This window comes from Eubalaena glacialis, unplaced genomic scaffold (assembly GCF_028564815.1).
Source record: "Eubalaena glacialis isolate mEubGla1 unplaced genomic scaffold, mEubGla1.1.hap2.+ XY H_2, whole genome shotgun sequence".
Classification (NCBI taxonomy): Eukaryota; Metazoa; Chordata; class Mammalia; order Artiodactyla; family Balaenidae; genus Eubalaena; species Eubalaena glacialis.
This window is the reverse complement of record NW_026871156.1, coordinates 640,165-661,893: the sequence shown is the minus strand read 5'-3', so window position 1 is coordinate 661,893 and position 21,729 is coordinate 640,165.

The following is a 21,729-nucleotide window of genomic DNA, read 5'->3' as shown; positions in this document are numbered from 1 at the left end:
CAGGAGCAGCAGGTTAAATCTCCACAACCAACTTGATATACCCAGCATCTCTGGAATACCTGTATAGACAACAAATCATCCCAAACTAGAGACAGTGGACTTTGGGAGCAACTGTAAACTTGAGGTTTGCTTTCTGCATCTAATTTCTTTCTGGTCTTATGTTTATCTTAGTTTAGTATTTAGATTTTATTATCATTGGTAGATTTGTTTATTGATTCGGTTGCTCTCTTCCTTTTTTTAATATACATATTTTTTTTTCTTCTTTTTCTCTTTTTGTGAGTGTGTATGTGTATGCTTCTTTCTGTGATTTTGTCTGTATAGCTTTGCTCTTACCATTTGTTCAATGGTTGTGTCTGTCTTTTTTTTTTAGTATACTTTTCAGCACTTGTTATCATTGGAGGATTTGTGTTTTCATTTGGTTGCTAGCTGCTTTATTTCTTTCTTTCTTTTTCTCTTTTTCATTACTTTAAAATTTTTTTATTTTAATAAGTTTTTATTTTATTTTATTTCATTTTTTCTTTCTTTCTTTCTCCCTTTTCTTCAGAGCAGTGTGGCTGACAGGGTCTCTTTGCTGCAGCCAGGTGTCACACTTGTGCCTCTGAGGTGGGAGAGCTGAGTTCAGGACATTGGTACAACAGAGAACTCCTGTCTCCATGTAATATCAAATGACAAAACTCTCCCAGAGATCTCCATCTCAACACTAAGACCAAACTCCACTCAATGACCAACAAGCTACAGTGCTGGACACCCTATGCCAAACAACTAACAAGACAGGAACACAACCCCACCCATTAGCAGAGGGGCTGCCTAAAATCATAATAAGGTCACAGACATGCCAAAACACACCACAGAATGCTGTCCTGCCCACGAGAAAGACAAGAACCAGACTCAACCACCAGAACACAGGCAACAGTCCCCTCCACCAGGAAGCCTACACAACCCACTGAACCAAACTCACCCACTGTGGACAGACACAGAAAACAATGGGAACTACAAACCCGCAACCTGCAAAAGGAGACCCAACAGACAGTAAGTTAAGCAACGTGAGAAGACAGAAAAACACACAGCAGATGAAGGAGCAAGGTAAAAACACCACAGACCAAACAAATAAAGAGAGAATAAGCAGTTATCTGAAAAAGAATTCAGAGTAGTCATAGTAGAGATGATCCAAAATCATCGAAATAGAATGGAGAAAAAACAGGAAATGTTTAAAAGGACATTTTAAAGGACCTAGAAGAACTAAAGAGAGAACAAACAATGATGAACAACACATAAATGAACTTAAAATTCTCTAGAAGGAATCAATAGCAGAATAATGGATGCAGAAGAAGAGAAGTGACCTGGAAGATAAAATAGAGGAAATAACTACCGCAGAGCAGAATAAAACAGAAAGAAAGAAAGAAAGAAAGAAAGAAAGAAAGAAAGAAAGAAAGAAAGAAAGAAAGAAAGAAAGAAAGAAAGAAAGAAAGAAAAAAAATTAAAGACAGACTCAGAGACTTCTGGGACAACCTTAAAAGCACCAACATTCGAATTATAGGGGTCCCAGAAAAAGAAGATAAAAAGAAAGGGACTGAGAAAATATTTGAAGAGATTGGAGTTCAAAACTTCCATAATATGTGAAAGAAAATAGTCAAGCAAGTTCAGGAAGTGCAGAGAGTCCCATACACGATAAATACAAGGAGAAACAACCAAGACATAGTAATCAAACTATCAGAAATTAAATAAAAAGAAAAATATTAAAGGCAGCAAGGGAAAAACAACAAATAACATACAAGGGAATCCCCATAAAGTAAACAGCTGATCATTCAGCAGAAATTCTGCAAGCCAGAAGGGAGTGGCAGGACATATTTAAAGTGATGAAAGGGAAAAACCTACAACCAAGATTATGCTACCCAGCCAGTAACTCATTCAGATTTGATGTAAAAATTAAAACCTTTACAGACAAACAAAAGCTAAGACAATTCAGCACCAACAAACCAGCATTACAACAAATGCTAAAAGAACTTCTCTAGGCAGGAAACACAAAGGAAGGAGAAAACATACAATAACAAACCAAAATCAATTAATAAAATGGTAAAAGGAACATACATATTGATAATTGCCTTAAATATAAATGGATTAAATGCTCCAACCAAAAGACATAGACTGACTAAATAGATACAAAAACAAGACCCATATATATGGTGTCTACAAGAGACCCACTTCAGACCTAAGGACACAAACAGACTGAAAGTGAGGGGATGGAAAAAGATATTCCATGCAAATTGAAATCAAAAGAAAGCTGGAGTAACAATTCTCATACAACACAAAAGAGAGTTAAAAATAAAGACTACTACAAGAGACAAAGAAGGACACTACATAATAATCAAGAGATCAATCCAAGAATAAGATATAACAATTGTAAATATTTATGAAACCAACTTAGGAGCACCTCAATACACAAGGCAAATATTAACAGCCATAAAAGGGGAAATCAACAGTAACATAATCATAGTAGGGGACTTAAACACCACACTTTCACCAATGGACAGATCAACCAAAATGAAAATAAATAAGGAAAGGCAAGCTTTAAATGACACACTAAACAAGATGGACTTAATTGATATTTATAGGACATTCCATCCAAAAACAACAGAATACGTTTTCTTCTCAAGTGCTCATGGAACATTCTCCAGGATAGATCATATCTTGGGTTAGAAATCAATTCTTGGTAAATTTAAGCAAATTGAAGTCATATCAAGTATCTTTTCTGACCACAATGCTATGAAACTAGATATCAATTACAGGCGAAAAAAACGTAAAAAATACAAACACATGGAGGCTAAACAATATGCTACTAAGTAACCAAGAGATCACTGAGGAAAACAAAATGGAAATCAAAGAAATACGTAGAAACAAATGACTAAAAAAGACGACCCAAAACCTATGGGATATAACAAAACAGTTCTAAGAGGGTAGTTTTTTGGCAATACAATCCTACCTCAAGAAGCAAGAACATCTCAAATAAACAACCTAATATTGCCCCTAAACAATTAGAGAAAGAACAAAAAACCTCCGAAGTTAGGAGAAGGAAAGAAATCATAAAGATCAGAACAGAAATAAATGAAAAGAAATGAAGGAAACAATAGCAAAGATCAATAAAACTAAAAGCTGGTTCTTTGAGAAGATAAACAAAATTGATAAACCATTAGCCAGACTCATCAAGAAAAAGGGAGAAGACTCAAATCAGTAGAATTAGAAATGAAAAAGGAGAAGTAACAACTGACACTGCAGAAATACAAAGGACTGTGAGCGATTACTACAAGCAACTCTATGCCAATAAAATGGACAAGCTGGAAGAAATGGACAAATTCTTAGAAATGCACAACCTTCTGAGACTGAACCAGGAAGAAATAGAAAATATGAACAGTCCAATCAATAACACTGAAATTTAAACTGTGATTAAAAAATTTCCAACAAACAAAAGCCCAGGACAACATGGATTCACAGGCGAATTCTATCAAACATTTAGAGAAGAGCTAACACCTATCCTTCTCAAACTCTTCCAAAATATAGCAGAGGGAGGAAAACTCCCAAACTCATTCTACAGGGCCATCCATCACCCTGATACCAAAACCAGACAATGTTACAAAGAAAGAAAACTACAGGTCAATATCACTGATGAACATAGATGCAAAAATCCTCAACAAAATACTAGAAAACAGAATCCAACAGCCCATTAAAAGCATCATACACCATGATCAAGTGGGGTTTATCCCAGAAATGCAAGGATTCTTCAATATACACACATCAATCAATGTGAAACACCATATTAACAAATTGAAGGAGAAAAGCCATATGATCACCTCAATAGATGCAGAGAAAGCTTTCTACAAAATTTAACACCCATCTATGATAAAAACCCTCTAGAAAGCAGGCATAGAGGGAACTTTCCTCAACATAATAAAGACCATATATGACAAACCCACAGCCAACATCGTTCTCAATGGTGAAAAACTGAAATCATTTCCTCTAAGATCAGGAACAAGACAAGGTTGTCTACTCTCACCACGATCATTCAACATAGTTTTGGCAGTTTTAGCCACAGCAATCAGAGAAGAAAAATAAATAAATGGAATCCCAATCAGAAAAGAGGAAGCAAAGCTGTCACTCTTTGCAGATGACATGATACTATACATAGAGAATCCTAAAGATGTTACCAGAAAACCACTGGAGCTAATGAATGAATTTGGTAAAGTAGTAGGATACAAAATTAATTCACAGAATTCTCTTGCATTCCTATACACTAATATTGAAAAATCTGAAAAAGAAATTAAGAAACACTCCCATTTACCATTGCAACAAAAAGAATAAAATACCTAGGAGTAAACCTACCTAAGGAGACAAAACACCCATATGCAGAAAAGTATAAGACAGTGATACAAGAAATTAAAGATGATAAAATCAGACAGAGAGATATACCATGTTCCTGGATTGGAAGAATCAATATTGTGAAAATGACTATACTACCACAAGCAATCTGCAGATTCAGTACAATCCCTACCAAACTACCAATGGCATTTTTCACAGAACTAGAACAAAAAATTGTACAATTTGTATGGAAACCCAAAAGACCCCGAAGAGCCAATGCAATCCAGAGAAAGAATAATGGAGCTGGAGGAATCAGTCTCCCGGATTTCAGACTATACTACAAAGCTACAGTAATCAAGATAGTATGGTACTGGCACAGAATCAGAAATGTAGATCAATGCAAAAGGATAGAAATACCATAGATAATCCTGCACACATCTGGTCACCTTATTTTTGATAAAGGAGGCAAGAATATACGATGGAGAAAAGACAGCCACTTCAATACATTGTGCTATGAATGCTGGAGAGTTACATGTAAAAGAATGAAATTAGCACACTCTCTAACACCATACACAAAGATAAACTCAAAATGGATTAAACATCTAAATGTAAGGCCACACACTGTAAAACTCTTAGAGGAAAACTTAGGAAGAACACGCTATGACATAACTCACAGCATGATCCTTTTTGACCCACCTCCTAGAGAATGGAAATAAAAACAAAAATAAACAAATGGGACCTAATGATACTTAAAAGCTTTTTCACAGCCAAGGAAAACATAGACAAGATGAAAAGACAACCCTCAGAATGGGAGAAAATATTTGTAAATGAACTACTGACAAAGATTAATCTCCCAAATTTACAAGCCGCTCATGAAGCTCAATATCACAAAAACAAACAACCCAATCCAAAAATGGGCAGAAGACCTAAATAGACATTTCTCCAAAGAAGATATACAGTTGCCGACAAACACATGAAAAGATGCTCAACATCACTAATCATTAGAGAAATGCAAGTCAAAACTACAACGAGATATCTTTCAAACCAGTCAGAATGGCCATCATCAAAAAATCTACAAACAATAAATGTTGGAGAGGGTGTGGAGAAAAGGGCACCCTCTTGCATTATTGGTGGGAATGTAAATTGATACAGCCACTATGGAGAACAGTATGGAGGTGCCTTAAAAAACTAAAAATAGAACTACCATACGACCCAGCAATCCCACTCCTGGGCATATACCCTGAGAAAAGCGTAATTGAAAAAGAGTCATGAGCCACAATTTTCATTGAAGCACTTTATAATATTACATGGAAGAAACCTAAGTGTCCATCGACATATGAACGGATAAAGAAGATATGGCACATATATACAATGGAATATTACTCAGCTATAAAAAGAAATGAAACTGAGTTATTTGTAGTGAGGTGGATGGGCCTAGAGTCTGTCACACAGAGTGAATTAAGTCAGAAAGAGGAAACAAATACCGTATGCTGACACATATATTTGGAATCTAAAAAAAAAAAAGATTCTGAAGAACCTAGGGGCAGGACAGGAAAAATGACACAGATGTAGAGAATATTCTTGATGACATGGGTAAGGGTAAGGGTAAGCTGGGATCAAGTGAGAGAGTGACATGGAAATATATACACTACCAAATGAATAATAGATAGTAGTGGGAAGCAGCTGCACAGCACAGGGACATCAGGTGGTGCTTTGTGACCACCTAGAGGGTTGAGATAGGAAGGGTGGTAGGGAGAGGCAAGAGGGAGGAGATATGGGGGTATATGTATACGTATAGCTGATTCACTTCGTTATAAAGCAGAAACTAACACACCATTGTAAAGCAATTATACTCCAATAAAGTTGTTAAAATAAATTACTGATAGGTATGTATCTATTGCTATTTTATTACTCGTTTTCCTGCTGATCTTCTAGTCCTTTTCATGTCATTTCATCTTTTTTTCTTTGCTTGTGGTTTATGGATTCTCTTTAGTAGTATTCTTTGTCCCTTTCTTTTTCGTTATTGTGTATATATTGTAGGTTTTAGATTTATGGTTACCATGAGACTCATATATGTGAACCTATAGTTATATCTAATTGTTCTAAACTAGTAGCCATTTAAGATCAAACACATGCTAAATGATCTGCACTTTTTATTCCACCCCTCCCTTGCATTCTGTGTTGTCAATGTTATGTTTTACATCTTCATGCTTATCCGTTAACTGTTTATTTTAGTTATATATATGTATATATAATGAATATACATATACATACATATATGCATATTTTAACTATGTTGTCTTTTAGTCTACATACTGTCTTATTTACATTGCTGGCCTTGAATCATTATATATTTGCCTTTCCTAATGGAGTTTATTCTCTTTCCTACAGATTCTTTCTTCTTTTCCATTTAGAAAAGATTCTACAACATTTCTACCAGGATATGTTTTGTACTGATGAACTCTTTTCATTCTTGCTTGTCTAAGAATAACTTTATCTCTTTTTCTATTATGAATGTTAATTTTTCTAGGTGAAATAACCTAGGTTGCAGGCTTTTTCCATTCAGCGGTTTAAATTTATCATGCCACTCTCTTCTTGCCTGCAATGTTTTGACAGAAAAATCAGCTGATAGACTTATGAGTAGTACCATGTATATGACTCTTTGTTTTTCTATTACTGGCTTTAGACTTCCTTTATATTAAATTTTAGCCATTTAAACTGTGATATGTCTTTATGTGGGGCTATTTTGGTTCATCTTATTGGGAACACTCTGTGTTTTCTGTAGCTGCATATCTTTATTTTTCTTTGGGTTTGGTGTGTTTTCTGTCATAATTCCTTCAAATGTATTTTTGATTCCCTTCTCTCTCTCTTCTTCTGGGACCCCTATAATGCACATGTTTATACACTTAATGTTATACCAGAAATCTCTTAAACTGCCTTTGTATTTTATTTTTTCCCCTTCTTCCACATTATCCTATCTTTCAGGTTAGTTATATCTTCTTCTGTATCACATACTCTCGTATTCCCTCCTTTTAGTGTGTTTTTCATTTTAGCTATTGAATTATTTATTTCTAACTTGATCTTTTTTATATTTTCTGGTTCCTTGTAATATCCCTTTTCCTCTGAGTTCCCTCTAAGGAGCACAGGTACCAACCTGATTACATATCTTCCCTTCCTACCCGATTAAATGTGTATCTTACTTGAAACCTTGCTTGAAAAATGATCTTCTGCCAGGTTCCAGTTAATTTTGAGTGACAATTTTTCCACAAGTAGATTTTTTTTAATGTTTTGTATGGGAAGAAAGAAGTTTCACAACTTCTTTCTCCACTGTCTTCATCCCTCCACACTCTCCTTGTAGTTTCCCAAGTTTCTAATAAGATGTCCTCAAGCTCTGAAATTCTCTTCTGCTACTCTGTCCAGTCTAATAAATGCATTAAAGACATTCTTTATTTTTCCTGTAACAGTGTATTACTTTTAATCACTGGGTTTTAAAATAATTATTATCTCTCTACTTATGTTGTGCATCTGTCTTGCATGTTTTATACTGTATCCTTTAGAAACCTAGGCCTAGTAGTCATAGTTGTTTTACATTTTCATTATGATATTGCCCATATTCTTGCCATGACTGATTCTGATGCTTACTCTGTCTCTTCAAATGTTTGTTCCCTTTTTCAAAGTATCTAATTTTTTCGTGAGAGCTGGACATAAGTTATATGATGGCAAGCTGTTGTGAGAGGGAAAGACTTGTATACTTCTATGATTAAATTCTAGACTTTCAGTGAGCCTCTGACTCTGGACTATGAACTGCATAAATGTTTTCACTTTTTCTCCTTCTTTTGTTGGGACACAATGGCTAGAGGTGACCTGAGTTTTGTATTTCCCTTTCCCTAGTTCAGTTAGGTACCGATAATGCCACAGCAGATTGGGCTCTGATTGACAAATTTCTCCATAGGGCACACCTTATTGATAACATCACTATGGTAGGGTGTGTTAGAAAATGTTTATTTTCTGCTCACCCTGATGGAAGTAAGGGGGATTTTCTCCCAATATTTATTGTGGATCCTGATTGGCCTACTTGAGGTTGATCTCACAATATTGTAGGTGTTCCTCAATGCCTATATATACCTAGAGCTTTTAACTCTCAATGTTGTTCACACTGAGCCTTCAGGAATTCATTAATTACAGTTCAGGTCTCCTTCTCCAGCACTATTTCCCACAGTGGTTTCTGCTTGTTACTCTCTGCCCTGGTAACATAACCCTCTATTTATCTGTCTGTCTCTTCAATCATAGGAGCACTAGTTTGCCCTGTGTTTTCCCCTCTCTTACAGATCCAAGGACAGTTGTTAAATTTTCAGTCTTTCCAGCTTACTACTTGATGTTAGGATGAAATATTAACAAGCTCTATATAAGAGGAAGCAGGGACTGGAAATCTTTTGGAAGGATTTTTAATCCTAATACAATCTTCCATTTTGATATTGGTCTGTTTGGGGTCTCAGTTTCTTTCTGATTCATGCTTGTTGGCTTTGTTTCCAGGAATTTTGCCACTTCCTCTAGGTTACCTGATTTGCTGGCATAAAATTGTTTGTAACAAAAATATGATCCTTAAATCTGTGCCATCTATTGTGATGTCTCCTCTTTCATTTCTGATTTTATTTGTTTATTTAATTTATTTATTTGATTCCTCTGTCTTTTTTCTTAATCTATTAAAACATTTGTTAATTGTGTTAACTTTTCAAAAACTCAACTCAGTTTTGTATTTTTGTATTGCTCTTCTATTCTCTGCTTCCCTTATTTCTGCTCTAACATTTATTTCCTTCTATCGACTAAATGTGAGGTTAATGTTTTCTTCTTTTTCTAGAGCCTTAAAGTGTAAATTTATGTTGTTGTAAATTATTTTTCTTTCTCATTTTGTGTTTAACAATGTAAACTTCGCTGTTAATAATGAGACTATGGAATCAATATGTTTTGCTAAGTTGAATGTTACTTTTCATTTGCCTAAAGTATTCCTAAATTTCATTTTGATTTTCTTTTTTAACCCAGTGCTTGCTCAAAGGTGTATTGTTTAAGTTCCATGTGTTTTTAACATTTTGGTGTTTCCTTTCTGATATAGTTATAGCTCTTTCCACTATGTCATAGACGACACTCAGTATGATTTCATTGCACTTATTTTGCTAAATTTGTTTTTTGTGACTTAGCATGTAGTCTATCTTGAAAAAGGTTCTGTATACATTTAATAAGATTTGTATCCTGGATATCCTGGGTAGAAAGTTCTCCCCATGTATCTGTTAGTTCCATTTTACATGTAGCTTTGTTCAAGTAGGCCGTTTCCTATCGGTTTTCTGCCTTAGTTTTCAATACGCTATGGAAAGTGAGATGTTAAATTGTCTTAACGTTATTTTTGCCTAATATCATATTATTGTTGTCAAATATCCCTTTATTTTGCTAATATTTTAATATATTTAGATGGTGTGATATTGTGTGAATATATATCAATAATTTTTATACATTTCAGTTTCATTGACATTTTACCATTATATAATATATTCCCCTTTCACTCTCTCTTTTTCTCTCTTTTTCCCCCCTCCTAAGGCCAATTTGTCCTACTGATTACAATTTACATAAAATAGCTTTTTTTCATCCATTTACTTTCAATACCTGTGTGTCCTTATATTAAAAGTGAATCTCTTAAAGACAAAATATCACTGGATTTTGTTTTTTAATCCATTTAAATACTCTATGTCTTTGATTGAAAACATTAACTTATTTATGTTTCAAGTAATTTTACGAACATCAGCCTCACAGAACATATGATGTCTCTCCTTTTTGTTCCCTTTAAAAAACTAATTAGGAGAAAATTAGAAACAAGAAAACTACTAAATAAAAAGTTCACTTGTAAATGCAAACATACACTAAATGTAAGAGTTATCCAACTTAAAACACTCAGTATATATAAATATATGTATATATAATACATATGTTTATGTACACACACGCACACACATATATACTGCTATACCAAAACCTCATAGTTTTGCATAGTAAATGCAAAACAAAAATCTAGAAAGATATACACACAAAAAAGAAAAAGGAATCCAAATAAAATACGAAAGATAATCATCAAATCACAAGAGAACAACAAAAAAATTAAAAATACTTACCAAAACAAATCCAGAACAGTTTTAAAAAATGGCAATCAGAACATACATATCAATAATTACATTCAACATAAATGGATTAAATGTTCCAACCAAAAGACACAGAATGGCTGAATGGATATAAAAATAAGACCTATATATATTCTGCCTACAAGAATCTCTCTTCACATCTAGATACACTTCACATGTACACTACAAGTGAGGGGATGGAAAAAGGTATTCAATACAAAAGGAAATCAGAAGAAAGTCCTAATAGCAATACATATATCAGACAAAATAGACGTTAAAATAAAGCTTGGTACAAGAGACAGAGACGGACACTACATAATGATCAAGGAATCAATCCAAGAGGAAGATACAACAATCATAATATATATGAACCCAACACAGGAGCACCTCAATATATAAGACAAATATTAATGGACATAAAATGAGAAAGTGACAGTGACACAATAATTGTAGGGGACTTTAACACCCTACTTCCATCAATGGACAGACAATCCAGACAGAAAATCAACAAGGAGACTCTGGCCTCAAGTGGAAAGTTAGATCTGATGGACTTAAATGGTGCACAAAGATCAAACAGCAGAATACATATTCTTTCAAGTGCACATGGATCATTCTCCAGAATAGATCGCATGCTAGAATGCAAAGCAAGCATTGGTAAATTTAAGAAAATTGAAATCATATCACAAATCTTTTCAAACCACAACACTATGAGACTAGAAATCAACTACAAGGAAAAATCATGCAAGAAAACACAAACTCATGAAGATTAAAAAAATGGGATATGTAGAGAAATCAAAGAGGAAATTAAAAAATACCTGGAGACAAGTGAAAATGAAAGCACAGTCATCCAAAATCAGTTCTCAGAAGGCAGTTTATAGCAATACAATCTTACATCAGGAAGCAAGAAAAAAATCAAATAAACAACCTAACCTTACAGCTAAAGAAACTAGAGAAAGAAGAACAAATAAGACCAAAATTTAATAGTAAGAAAGAAATCATTAAAATCGGAGCAGAAATAAATAAAATAGGTGCTAAAAAATAATAGGAAATATCAATGAAACTAAAAGATGGTTGTTTAAAAAGATAAGCAAAATTAATAAACCTTTAGCCAGACTCATCAAGGAAGAAAAAGAGAGGACCAGAATCAGTAAAATCAGAAACAGAAAAGAAGTTACAGCTGACAACACAGAAATACAAAGGATCATGGAAACTACTATCAAAAACTATATGCCGAAAAAATGGACAAAGTAGAGGAGATGGAAAAAGTCCTAGAAATGTACAATCTCTTCCCACGACCAAATCAGAAAGAAATAGAAAATACAAACAGACACATTACCAGTAATAGAATTAAATCAGTAATTTAAAACTCCAAATAAATAGAAGTATAGGACCAGCTCACTTCATAAGTAAACACTGGCAAACATTTAAAGAGTTATGACTTGTTCTTCAAAAAATATTCCCAAAAAATTGCATAGGTATGAACTCTTCTTAACTCGTTCTATAAAGCTAGCATCATCTGGATACCCAAACCAGACAGATATCACAAAAGAAGAAAATTATAAGACAATATCACTGACGAATATAGATGTAAAAATTCTCAACACGGTGCTAGCCGACAGAATTGAACAATTCACACACCATGATGAAGGAGCAACTATCTCAGGAATGTAAGGAGTTTTCAATATCTTCAACTAAATCACTGTGATGCACCACATTAATAAATTGAAGAATAAAAACCAGATGATCATCTCAATAGATATGGTAAAACCTTTTGATAAAATTCCATATATTTTTATGATAAAAACTCTTCAGAACGTGGGCATAGAGGGAACAAAGCTCAACAAAACAAAGGTCCTATATGACAAACCAACAGCTACCATCATAGTCAAGGGTGAAAAGCTGCAAGCATTTCCTCTAAGATCAGGAACAAGACAAGGATGCCCACACTCGCCACTTTTATTAAACATAATTTTGGAAGTCTTAGTGGCAGCAGTTGAGCAGAAAAATAAGTAAATAAAAGAAATCCAAATTGAAAAGGAGGACGTAAAACTGCATTGTTTTCAGATGATGTGAAACTATACATACAAAGTCCTAAAGACACCACCAGGTAATTATGAGAGCTCATCTATGAATTCAGTAAAGTTGCAGGATACAAATTAGTATACAGAAATCAGTTGCACTTTTATACACTAACAATGAGCTATCAGAAGGAGAAATTAAGGAACCAATCCCATTTACCATTGCATCAAAAAGAATAAAATACCTGGGAATAAACCCACCTAGGGAGGCAAAAGTCCTGTACTCTGAAAACTATAAAAATCTTATGAAACAAATTGAGGAGTACACAGATAGAAAGTTCTACCATGTTTTTTGATTGGACGAATCGATATTGTTAAAATGACCATACTAGCCAAGGCAATCTACAGATTCAATACAAATACCAATGGCATTTTTCACAGAACTAGAGCAAAAATTTTTTTAATTTATATGAAAACAGAAAATACCCACAATTGTCAAAACAGTCTTGAAAAAGAAGAACACATCTGGAATAGTCACGCTCTCTGGCTTCAGGCTGTACTACAAAGCTACAGTAATTCAAACAGTATGATACTGGCACAAAAACAGACATGTAGATTAGTGGCACAAGACAGAGAGCCCAGAAATAAACTCAGACACTATGGTCAGATAATCTAGAATGAAGAAGGCAGGAATACATAATGGAGAAAAGATTGTCTCTTCAATTAGTGGTGCTGGGAAAACTGGACATGTACCTGTGGAAGAATGAAGTTAGAACATTCTCCAACACCATTTATAAAAATAAACTCAAAATGGATAAAGACCTACTGTAAGACCAGATACAATAAAACTCCTAGAGGAAAACATAGAACACTCTTTCACATAAATTGCAGCCATATTTTTTTGAATCCATCTGCTAAAATAAAGGAAATAAAAGCAAAACTAAACAAAAGAAAACTATACTAACTGTATATGTATTTTTCATGTTTTCAATAAAAACAGCTTTTAGGTTTTTGATTTTTTCTAATTTCTATATGTTTTTTAGGCAGCATGTATATGTATGTACAGCATGTATAAAAGCATATAGGGGATTCCCTGGCACTCCCGTGGTTAGGACTCTGAGCTGTCACTACTCTGGGCTCGGGTTTGATCCCTTGTCAGGGAAATAAGATCCCACAAGGATATATATATATAACCATATATATACATATAAACACATATATTTTAATACATGCAGCTACCCTATATCTTTTACTACATTTATATTTAAAGTAATTATTGATAGGTTTGTGCTTATTACTATTTTGTTAAATTTTTTTTCCTGGATATTTATGTAGTTTTTCTTTTTTTCTTTTCTTCTCTCTTTTCTTTCTTTTCCTTGAATTGATAACTAAGTTTAACATTGTGTTTAAATTGTTTCTCTTTATTTTTTGTGTGTCTGTGATAGCTTTCTGGTTTGTGTTTACCGTGAGCTTTATACATAGCTAAAGATATGGATGTCTATTTTACTCTGATCATCCCTTAAGGTTGAGCATATTCTAACTACTTATATTTTACCCTCCCCACGTTTTACGGTTTTCATGTTATATTTTACATCTTTTTTATTGTGTACATTCCTTAACTACTTACTTGTGTATAAGTAATGTTATGATTGTTTTATTAACTTTTCCACTCGCTTATAAGCGACATATCCATTACTACCTTTCCGATATGTTAGAGTTTACCAGTGAGAATTTTTTTCAGAATTTTTTATTTTAGCTGTGGCATTTTCCTTTCTGCTTAGAGAAGTTTTTGTTTTGTTTTGTTTTGTTTTTTGAGAAGTTTCTTTAACATTTCTTGTAGGCCTGTTTAGGAGTGATGGATTCTTTTAGTTTTGCTTGTACATAAGTATTTCTATCCTTCATTTCTGAGTGATAACCTTGCTAACCAAGTAGAGCATTCTTGATTATAGTTGTTGTTGTTGTTGAGCACGTTGAATATATTGTGTCACTCCCTTCTCACCTGCTAACTTTCTCCTGTGAAATCAGTTTACAGTCTTATCAGCATTACCTTGAAACTGTCTAACTTTACCCTTTCCGTGTTGAAGAATCTCTCTTTATTCTTAATTTTTAACATTTTAATTACAATGTGTCTTGCTGTGGACCTCTTTGGGTTTATTTGTTTGGGACTTTCTTTGGTTCCTGGATCTGGATAAATGTTCCTTCCCCAAGTCAAGAAAAATTTTACACATTATGTGTTAATAATTTCTCCTTCATGTTTTCTCTCTCTTCTCCTTCTGAAACCCCTACAATCTGAATGTTGTAGGGGGTCCCTAAACTATGCTCATTTAAAAAGTTCTTTTTACTTTTCCTGTTGTTCTTGGTGATTTCCACTACTCTGTCTTCCTGATTGCTCATCCATTCTTGTGTATGATCTTGTCCACTGTTGAGTTCCTCTACTGTATTTTTTATTTCAGTTAATTTATTCTCCATCTCTGATTGGTTCTTTTAAAATAGTTTCTAATAATTTCTTGAAGTTCTCGCTGTCTTCAGCCACTTTTTTCTCCTGAGTTTAATGAATATCTATTTAATGAATATATAACCTTTTATTAGGTGGATTACTATCTCCATTTTTTCTGATTATTTTTGTCTCCTTCCTTCATTTGGAACATATTAATCTCTCTCTTAATTTTGCCCAGTTCTCTGTTTACTTCTATATATTAGGTAGGTCCATATCTCTCAATCTAGAGAAGGGGCCTTATGTAGAGATACCTATGTCCAGCAGCATATTTCCCTCTGGCCACTAAAGCTAGATGTTGCACAAGTTTATAACTATGTGAGCTGCATGTGGCTTTTTATTATTCTGGGGTTTACTTCTGTGGGCACACTGGTTGGTGAGACTGGCTTTGTTCCAGCTGGCTGCAGATGCACAGGTGTGTGAGGGGGAGACCCCAAACACTGCAGATTGTGTTGCCTGAATGTGCACAATTACTGTGCTCATGCTGGTGGTCAGGTCAGGGCCATAGTATAGCTCGTTGCAAAACACATGTGGGCACATGATAAGTGTGAAAGGCTGTGGCATGCCTGGCTTGGTGACCCAAGCACAGAACATCTGTGGGCATGCTGGTGGGTGTGACAAGATTCTACCATGGTTAGCTGAAGAGGTGAATTTCTGCTGTGGGTGTGGTGGTGGGGGAAGAAGACCCATGGCACTAAGTGGTGCATTTCTGCTGCGGTGGTGCATTTCTGTTGTGGATGAGGAAGTTCCATGGCACCACTGGCTGCAAGGCCTGGCCACACTCGACTGCTGCCAGTGCACTGGTGGGTAGATCTAGCCCAATGGCCTGGCTTTTATGTGGCCTGGCAGTGTAGAACTATGTGGTTATGCTAGTGGGCAGGACAGGCTTCCCACATGGCTGGATGTAATACCAGGCTGCTTGCCACTGCTGTGGGCAGGTGAGGCAGAGTCCCTGCCTGTCTGGTTGCAAGGCTTCTTGTGTTTTACCCTTCAAGTGTTCTGGTGGGTAAAACACCGTGCTGGTGTCACTTACTGTGAGGCCCTGTAACACACAACCTCTGTGGGTGTTCTGTTGGGTGAGGCAGCCTCCCTGCACGGGTTCTAAGGATCACACTCTTGCAACTCCTGTGTACATGCTTGGGGCAAAACAGGCTCCCTGTGAGGCTAGGTGTGGAGTAAAGTGGCATGTGACAGATATAGGCATTCTCCCACATGACTGCCTGTGCTGTTAAGTGCCGTGTGACTGCTGCAGACACACTGGTGGCTGGCATAGTCTAGAATGTTGGCATTGGTATCATGTCAGTAGTCTAGATGGAAAACTGCAAAAGTGTGCCTACCAGCACCAGTGTCAACAGATAGATTGAGATCACAAAAAGTCTGCCACTTGTGTCTCAGTCCCCAGTGGGATTCCCAGGAGCCACCCGCCTCCAAGATTAACAAGTGGGTCTAACCCAGGCACCTACCAAACTCTGCCTCTGTACTGGCACTTGAACTGTATGGGATTTTTCATGTACCATTTAAAAGCAAAGTCTCAGTTTCCTACAGCCTTCCAACTCTCTAGAACATATGACTCCTTGGTTTTCAAAGCCAGCTGTTTTGGGAGCTTGTCTTCTGGTTAGGATCTCCAGGCTGGAAAGTCCAGTGTGGGACTTGCCCTACTCACTTGTGGGGTTAAATTCTGTGGTTATTACATTTCTCCTGCTTGTAAGTTGCCAGTCCAGGGATGAGGGTTGTGGCTGATCCACATCTCAGCTCCTCCCACCTGTCTTGTTTAGGCACGCTCTTTATACCTTTCGTCGTGGAAACTCTTTTTTGGCAATCTTCAGGTTATTCTCAGAAGTAGTTTTTCTGTAAGTAGTTGTAATTTTGTTATGCCTATGACGGAGTGATCTTCCTACTCTGCCATCTTAATCCCTTCCAACTCTTTGAGGAGTTTGAGCTTTATATATTGGATGTTCTTATCTCTCCCCAGGTTTGGGAAGTTTTCAGATTATTACTTGTTAAAATAAGCTTTCTTCTCCATTCTCCTTTCTCCTTTTGGGATCCAATAAAGCGTTAATTTTTTCTCTTAAGCTATCCCATATCTTTCTTCACTCATTTTTATTCATTTTTTTGGTTCTCCTCTGATAACTGATTACCTGACATACATACTTTCAAATATACTGTCTTTAAGGTTGTAGATGCTTTTTTTGCTTGATTCAATCGTCTGTTGATCCTCTGTATCATATTTTTAATCCATTTATTGTTTTCTGTGGCTCCAAATATGTTCGCTTCTTTTTTTCATGATTTTATCTCTCTGCTGAACTCTTCATTTTGTTTCTGTTTAACTTTCTGATATTCCTGAATTATCTTTCTATGTTTTCTTGAACCTTACTGAATTTTTTAGTACAACTATTTTGAATTCTTTATTGGGCAACCTACAGATTTCTATTTAAGTCAGTTAGTGAGAAATTATTGTGTACTTTTTGTGGCGTTATGTTGTGTTGAATTTTCATAATCTTTGAAGTCTTGCATTGCTGTCTATTTATCTCAGGAGTTAGTTAACTTCTCCAGTCTTGGATGACTGGCTCTTGGAGTCATCCTTTAGTGACTCTGAGACTTTTCAGTTTATTTGTTTATGAATACACTTGAACCAAAATTCTTATTTCCTCATGAAGGAGGATTATTAAGATTGTGTACCTATCTTGACCATGGAAAGGCAAGCTGGGTTTTGACATCCTCCAGTTTGACTTCCCTAAGGTGGTACTGAATGTTTAATTTTGTGTGTTTTCTCCTAATTACACAGAAACAAACTAGCCTTCTGCATACACTTACGAGCTGACTGGAGAGCCTTCTTCTTACAGCTCTTAAAGGTATGCACAAGATCCTTTCCAGGGGCTTGAGATATGTGCTTTCTATACGCCTGGAGCGTTAGAGGGGGAGTTGGCCAGTTGGGGTGATCCAAAAGTAGCTTATGGTTGAGCTTTCTGATGCAGTTTGTAATGTGCTTAGTATGATCCTCATTCCTCTGATGCCTTCCAAGAACCCTGGGTGATGTTTTCCCATTTGTTTCCTGCCTTCTAATAACACAACACACATTAGTATTCTGGTTGGGGTGAGAAAGAATTCGTTCCTCTTGGCAGCATCCCACAAAGCTTGGGAAGCAGGGTGCTTTGCTCAGATGATTTCACTTTCACTGTGGGAGAAATCACAGGGGAAAAGGTCTATTTACAATGAACTGTTCCACTATGTGAGATGGGTGACATCGCTTTGTGAAAGTGTTTCTCTTACCCTCTTCAATGCATTAAGTCTCAGATTATTTTGTTCTCCAGCGATGTGCCATAACTTCTCTGCTGGTTTCCCATACTTCCACGTAAGCACTCTTGTCCACAGGAAATTGTCCAAATGGTGTTTTCTGGGAGAAGACTGTAGATTACTTCTATTTTACCATTTTGGTAATGTCTCTCTCCAACAAACTTTTTAATGCATTAATCTGTTAAATTATGTAAAAACAAAATGTGGAGCACTAAATAAAAATTGTCACTTGCCATTCGCCTCTAAGAAGATTATATCACTAGCTACTGAAGTCACTGACCTTTAACACACATTGAAATTCAGGGCAGAGATCAGGAATGAGGCGCTCTGTTCTGGGAAAAACTGGCAGAGCAGGCCTTTAGATAGATATTTTCAGGAGGAGATTCTATGGGCCCAATTCCTTGCATCTTCTCATGTATAAAAAAGCATTAAAATTATTAACAGAGACATTTGCTCCACATGACTAGCAGAAACCTTTTTGTGACTGGCAGCAAACCTCTGCCAAAATGTGTGCTTGATTGCATGTAGCTCCCTTCACTGAAATCACATATATAACTGACATTCCCCCAGCCTCTTCAAAGAAGGTCCTCAGAGTTATCTGAGAGGCTGACTCCCTGGCTATCATCCTCATTTTGCCACAAATAAAACTTAACTCACAACTCTCACATTGTGCTTTTTTTTTTTCAGTTTACAAGAGTCACAAGCCAAAGTTACCCTAGTACCAACATTTACACTAGCGTATTAAAAAATAGTATTTTAAGTCATGTAGAAAACAAAAAGTGTAGATAGAAACCATTGTTACAAAATACTAGCTTTTGTAAATGTCATTGTATTTATCTTTATAGATTTTTTTTTCTTCATACAGCTTATGTTACTAACTATTGTTCTCCATTTCAACATGAAGGGCAAGTCTTCCATTAATAAATTTCATCAGCCTTAGTTTTTGGAGAAAATGTCTTACTTTCTCCTCACTTTTGAAGGAAACTTGTTTTATATATATATATATATATATACATACATATGTATATATATATGTGTATATATATATGTTCATATATATATATATATATATATATATATATATATATATAAATGGTAAATTATATCTACATAACAGTAAGGTTAAAGCTTTTTCCTTTTATCTGTTGCCTTTGGAGCTCAAAGTTTTTTTTTATGAGAAATCTGCTGATACTTCTATTGAGGATCCCTTGCATGTGACAAGTTACTTCTGTCTTCTTTCAAAATTCTTTTAGAACAGTTTGGTTTTAATGTGTCTTAGCTTCAGTCTCTTTGAGTTCACCTTAGTTGAAGTTTATTGAGTTTCTTGGATATTTATGTTTATGTATTTCATCAAAATTAAGAAATGTTAATCCATTATTCAAATATTCTATAGATAAATTTTTGTTCTTTTCTTTCTCATTTCTTCTGGGACTTTCATAATGCATATGTTGGTGTGTGTCATGGATACTTTAATCTCTGTTTATTTATCTTCATTCTGACTTCTGTAGCTATGTGTAAGTTGCTCCTGGAGTATGAGCACAGCTGCATGCCACAGGATGAGGAGTGGGGAAGAGGTAGCTATAACTGTGCTAAGAGCTAGTAATTAGCTTCAATTTATCATTCAAGCATTCCCCTGGAACTTGCAAACCATCAATAGACTCCAGAGTTTCATATTAGTTACATCAGACAGATTCTTATGTAACTAATTTTTGTCCAGGGGGTGAAACAGGTTTTTGGTGCGTTCTACTCACCTTATTCCTGGAATCCTTTCTATCTAAGTTTTCTTTCTTTTGACAGGTGTAAAAGAATGTTGATATAAATGTGCAAGTGGACACAAAAGTATCTTCTTCCATAGTAGGGTTTGAAAATCCACTGAACTACTAGTGGGACAGGATCAGTCCAATAGAAAACATTACAAGGAATCCCAATTTTCTAAAATGCAAAATATTTCCCAGGATCAGGTGGTGAGGTACAAAGGGGAGTTGAGAAATGAGGGTACAAAGTCTAGCTGGTATTTCTTCACTCAGCACTACTGATATTTCTAGTGGATTATCTTTTTTTGTGAGGTTGGATGTGCACATTGTAGGATTTTCAGCCACAAAATTCTGTAGGTGTCTGCAACCAGTGACACCCAGTCATGACAACCTAAAACGTCTCCAGACATTGACAAGCATCTTCTTGTCTGTGCTTGAAGGTACACAATTGCTCCTGGTTGTGAACCACTAGTAAAGATGCATAGTTTTCTGCTGAAGCACAATTTTTTTTCTGAAAGTCATCACCTTATGATAAAAATAATTTCAAAGAAAGATACTTTTAATTACAAAATAAGGGTTTCCTCATTATATTTGGCCTGGTAATTTAAATAGGTGCAACAAGCATAATAATTTCAGCCAAAAAAAAAATAGAAATGTGACCTTGTTAAAGCTTGATTTCCTGGATGTCTTCATAACTAATCTCAGATTGGACATTTAAATGTTTTTGTCTAGAAAAATAAGCTCAACATGTTGGCATCAATTGACAGCTGTAGAATCTATAGATTTGGGGGAATTTCTTGTTTCTTTGTCATTGTAGAGAATTTGTTCTCAAATATCAAAAATATCTTAAAGTTAATGGGGTTATTAGGAACTGAGATTCCTTACTCAACTATCATCTGTGAATGTTATAAAACAGGTAGCAGGATGGTTTTCCAAAGGGAGCTTTGTAATTATTGTCTCCATGAGGTCAAACTTATCTTCTTAAAAACAGTCTTATCTGATGTGATGGCACTGAACGCGGCAGAGTTACAAGATGCAATCATTTATCCCTCAACTGAAGAAAGACTTACACTGGCTAAATGGTCCAAATTAGTTAATTGGAACCCTGGAATCTAATCACAGTATAAAATGAAAGAAGTCCTAAATGAAGAGGTTGCAAAATTTGCATTTAAAGAAATCGATGTCAAGTCATTAGTTGACCACTATGATAATGGAAAAGAGACCAGTTGTCACAAATGACAAAAATGCAATCTTTGCAAAAATAATTCGTAAAGGTTATTTAAAATGGGAAACTTCAGACTGCAATCATCAACAGTGGAAAACCTGGAGAGGGGAAAGTAGAACTTTGTTTCCCTAGGTACCATATTACAATATTCAAAATAAGTAGTTTTAAAAAAAATTATGAGGCATGCAAATAAACAGCGAAGTATGCCCCTTTAACAGGTACAGAAGCAGACAGAAAAAACCCAAGGAAATCTAGATATTAAACTTACTAGCAAAAGATTTTATGTCAACTGTCTTTTTTCTATCTTTTGTAGACCACTTTTTAAAGGCTTTATTGAATTTATTACAATATTGTTTGTTTTTTGTTTTGTTTTTTTTTGGCCATGAGGCATGTGGGATCTTAGCTTCCGACCAGGGATCAAACCCACACC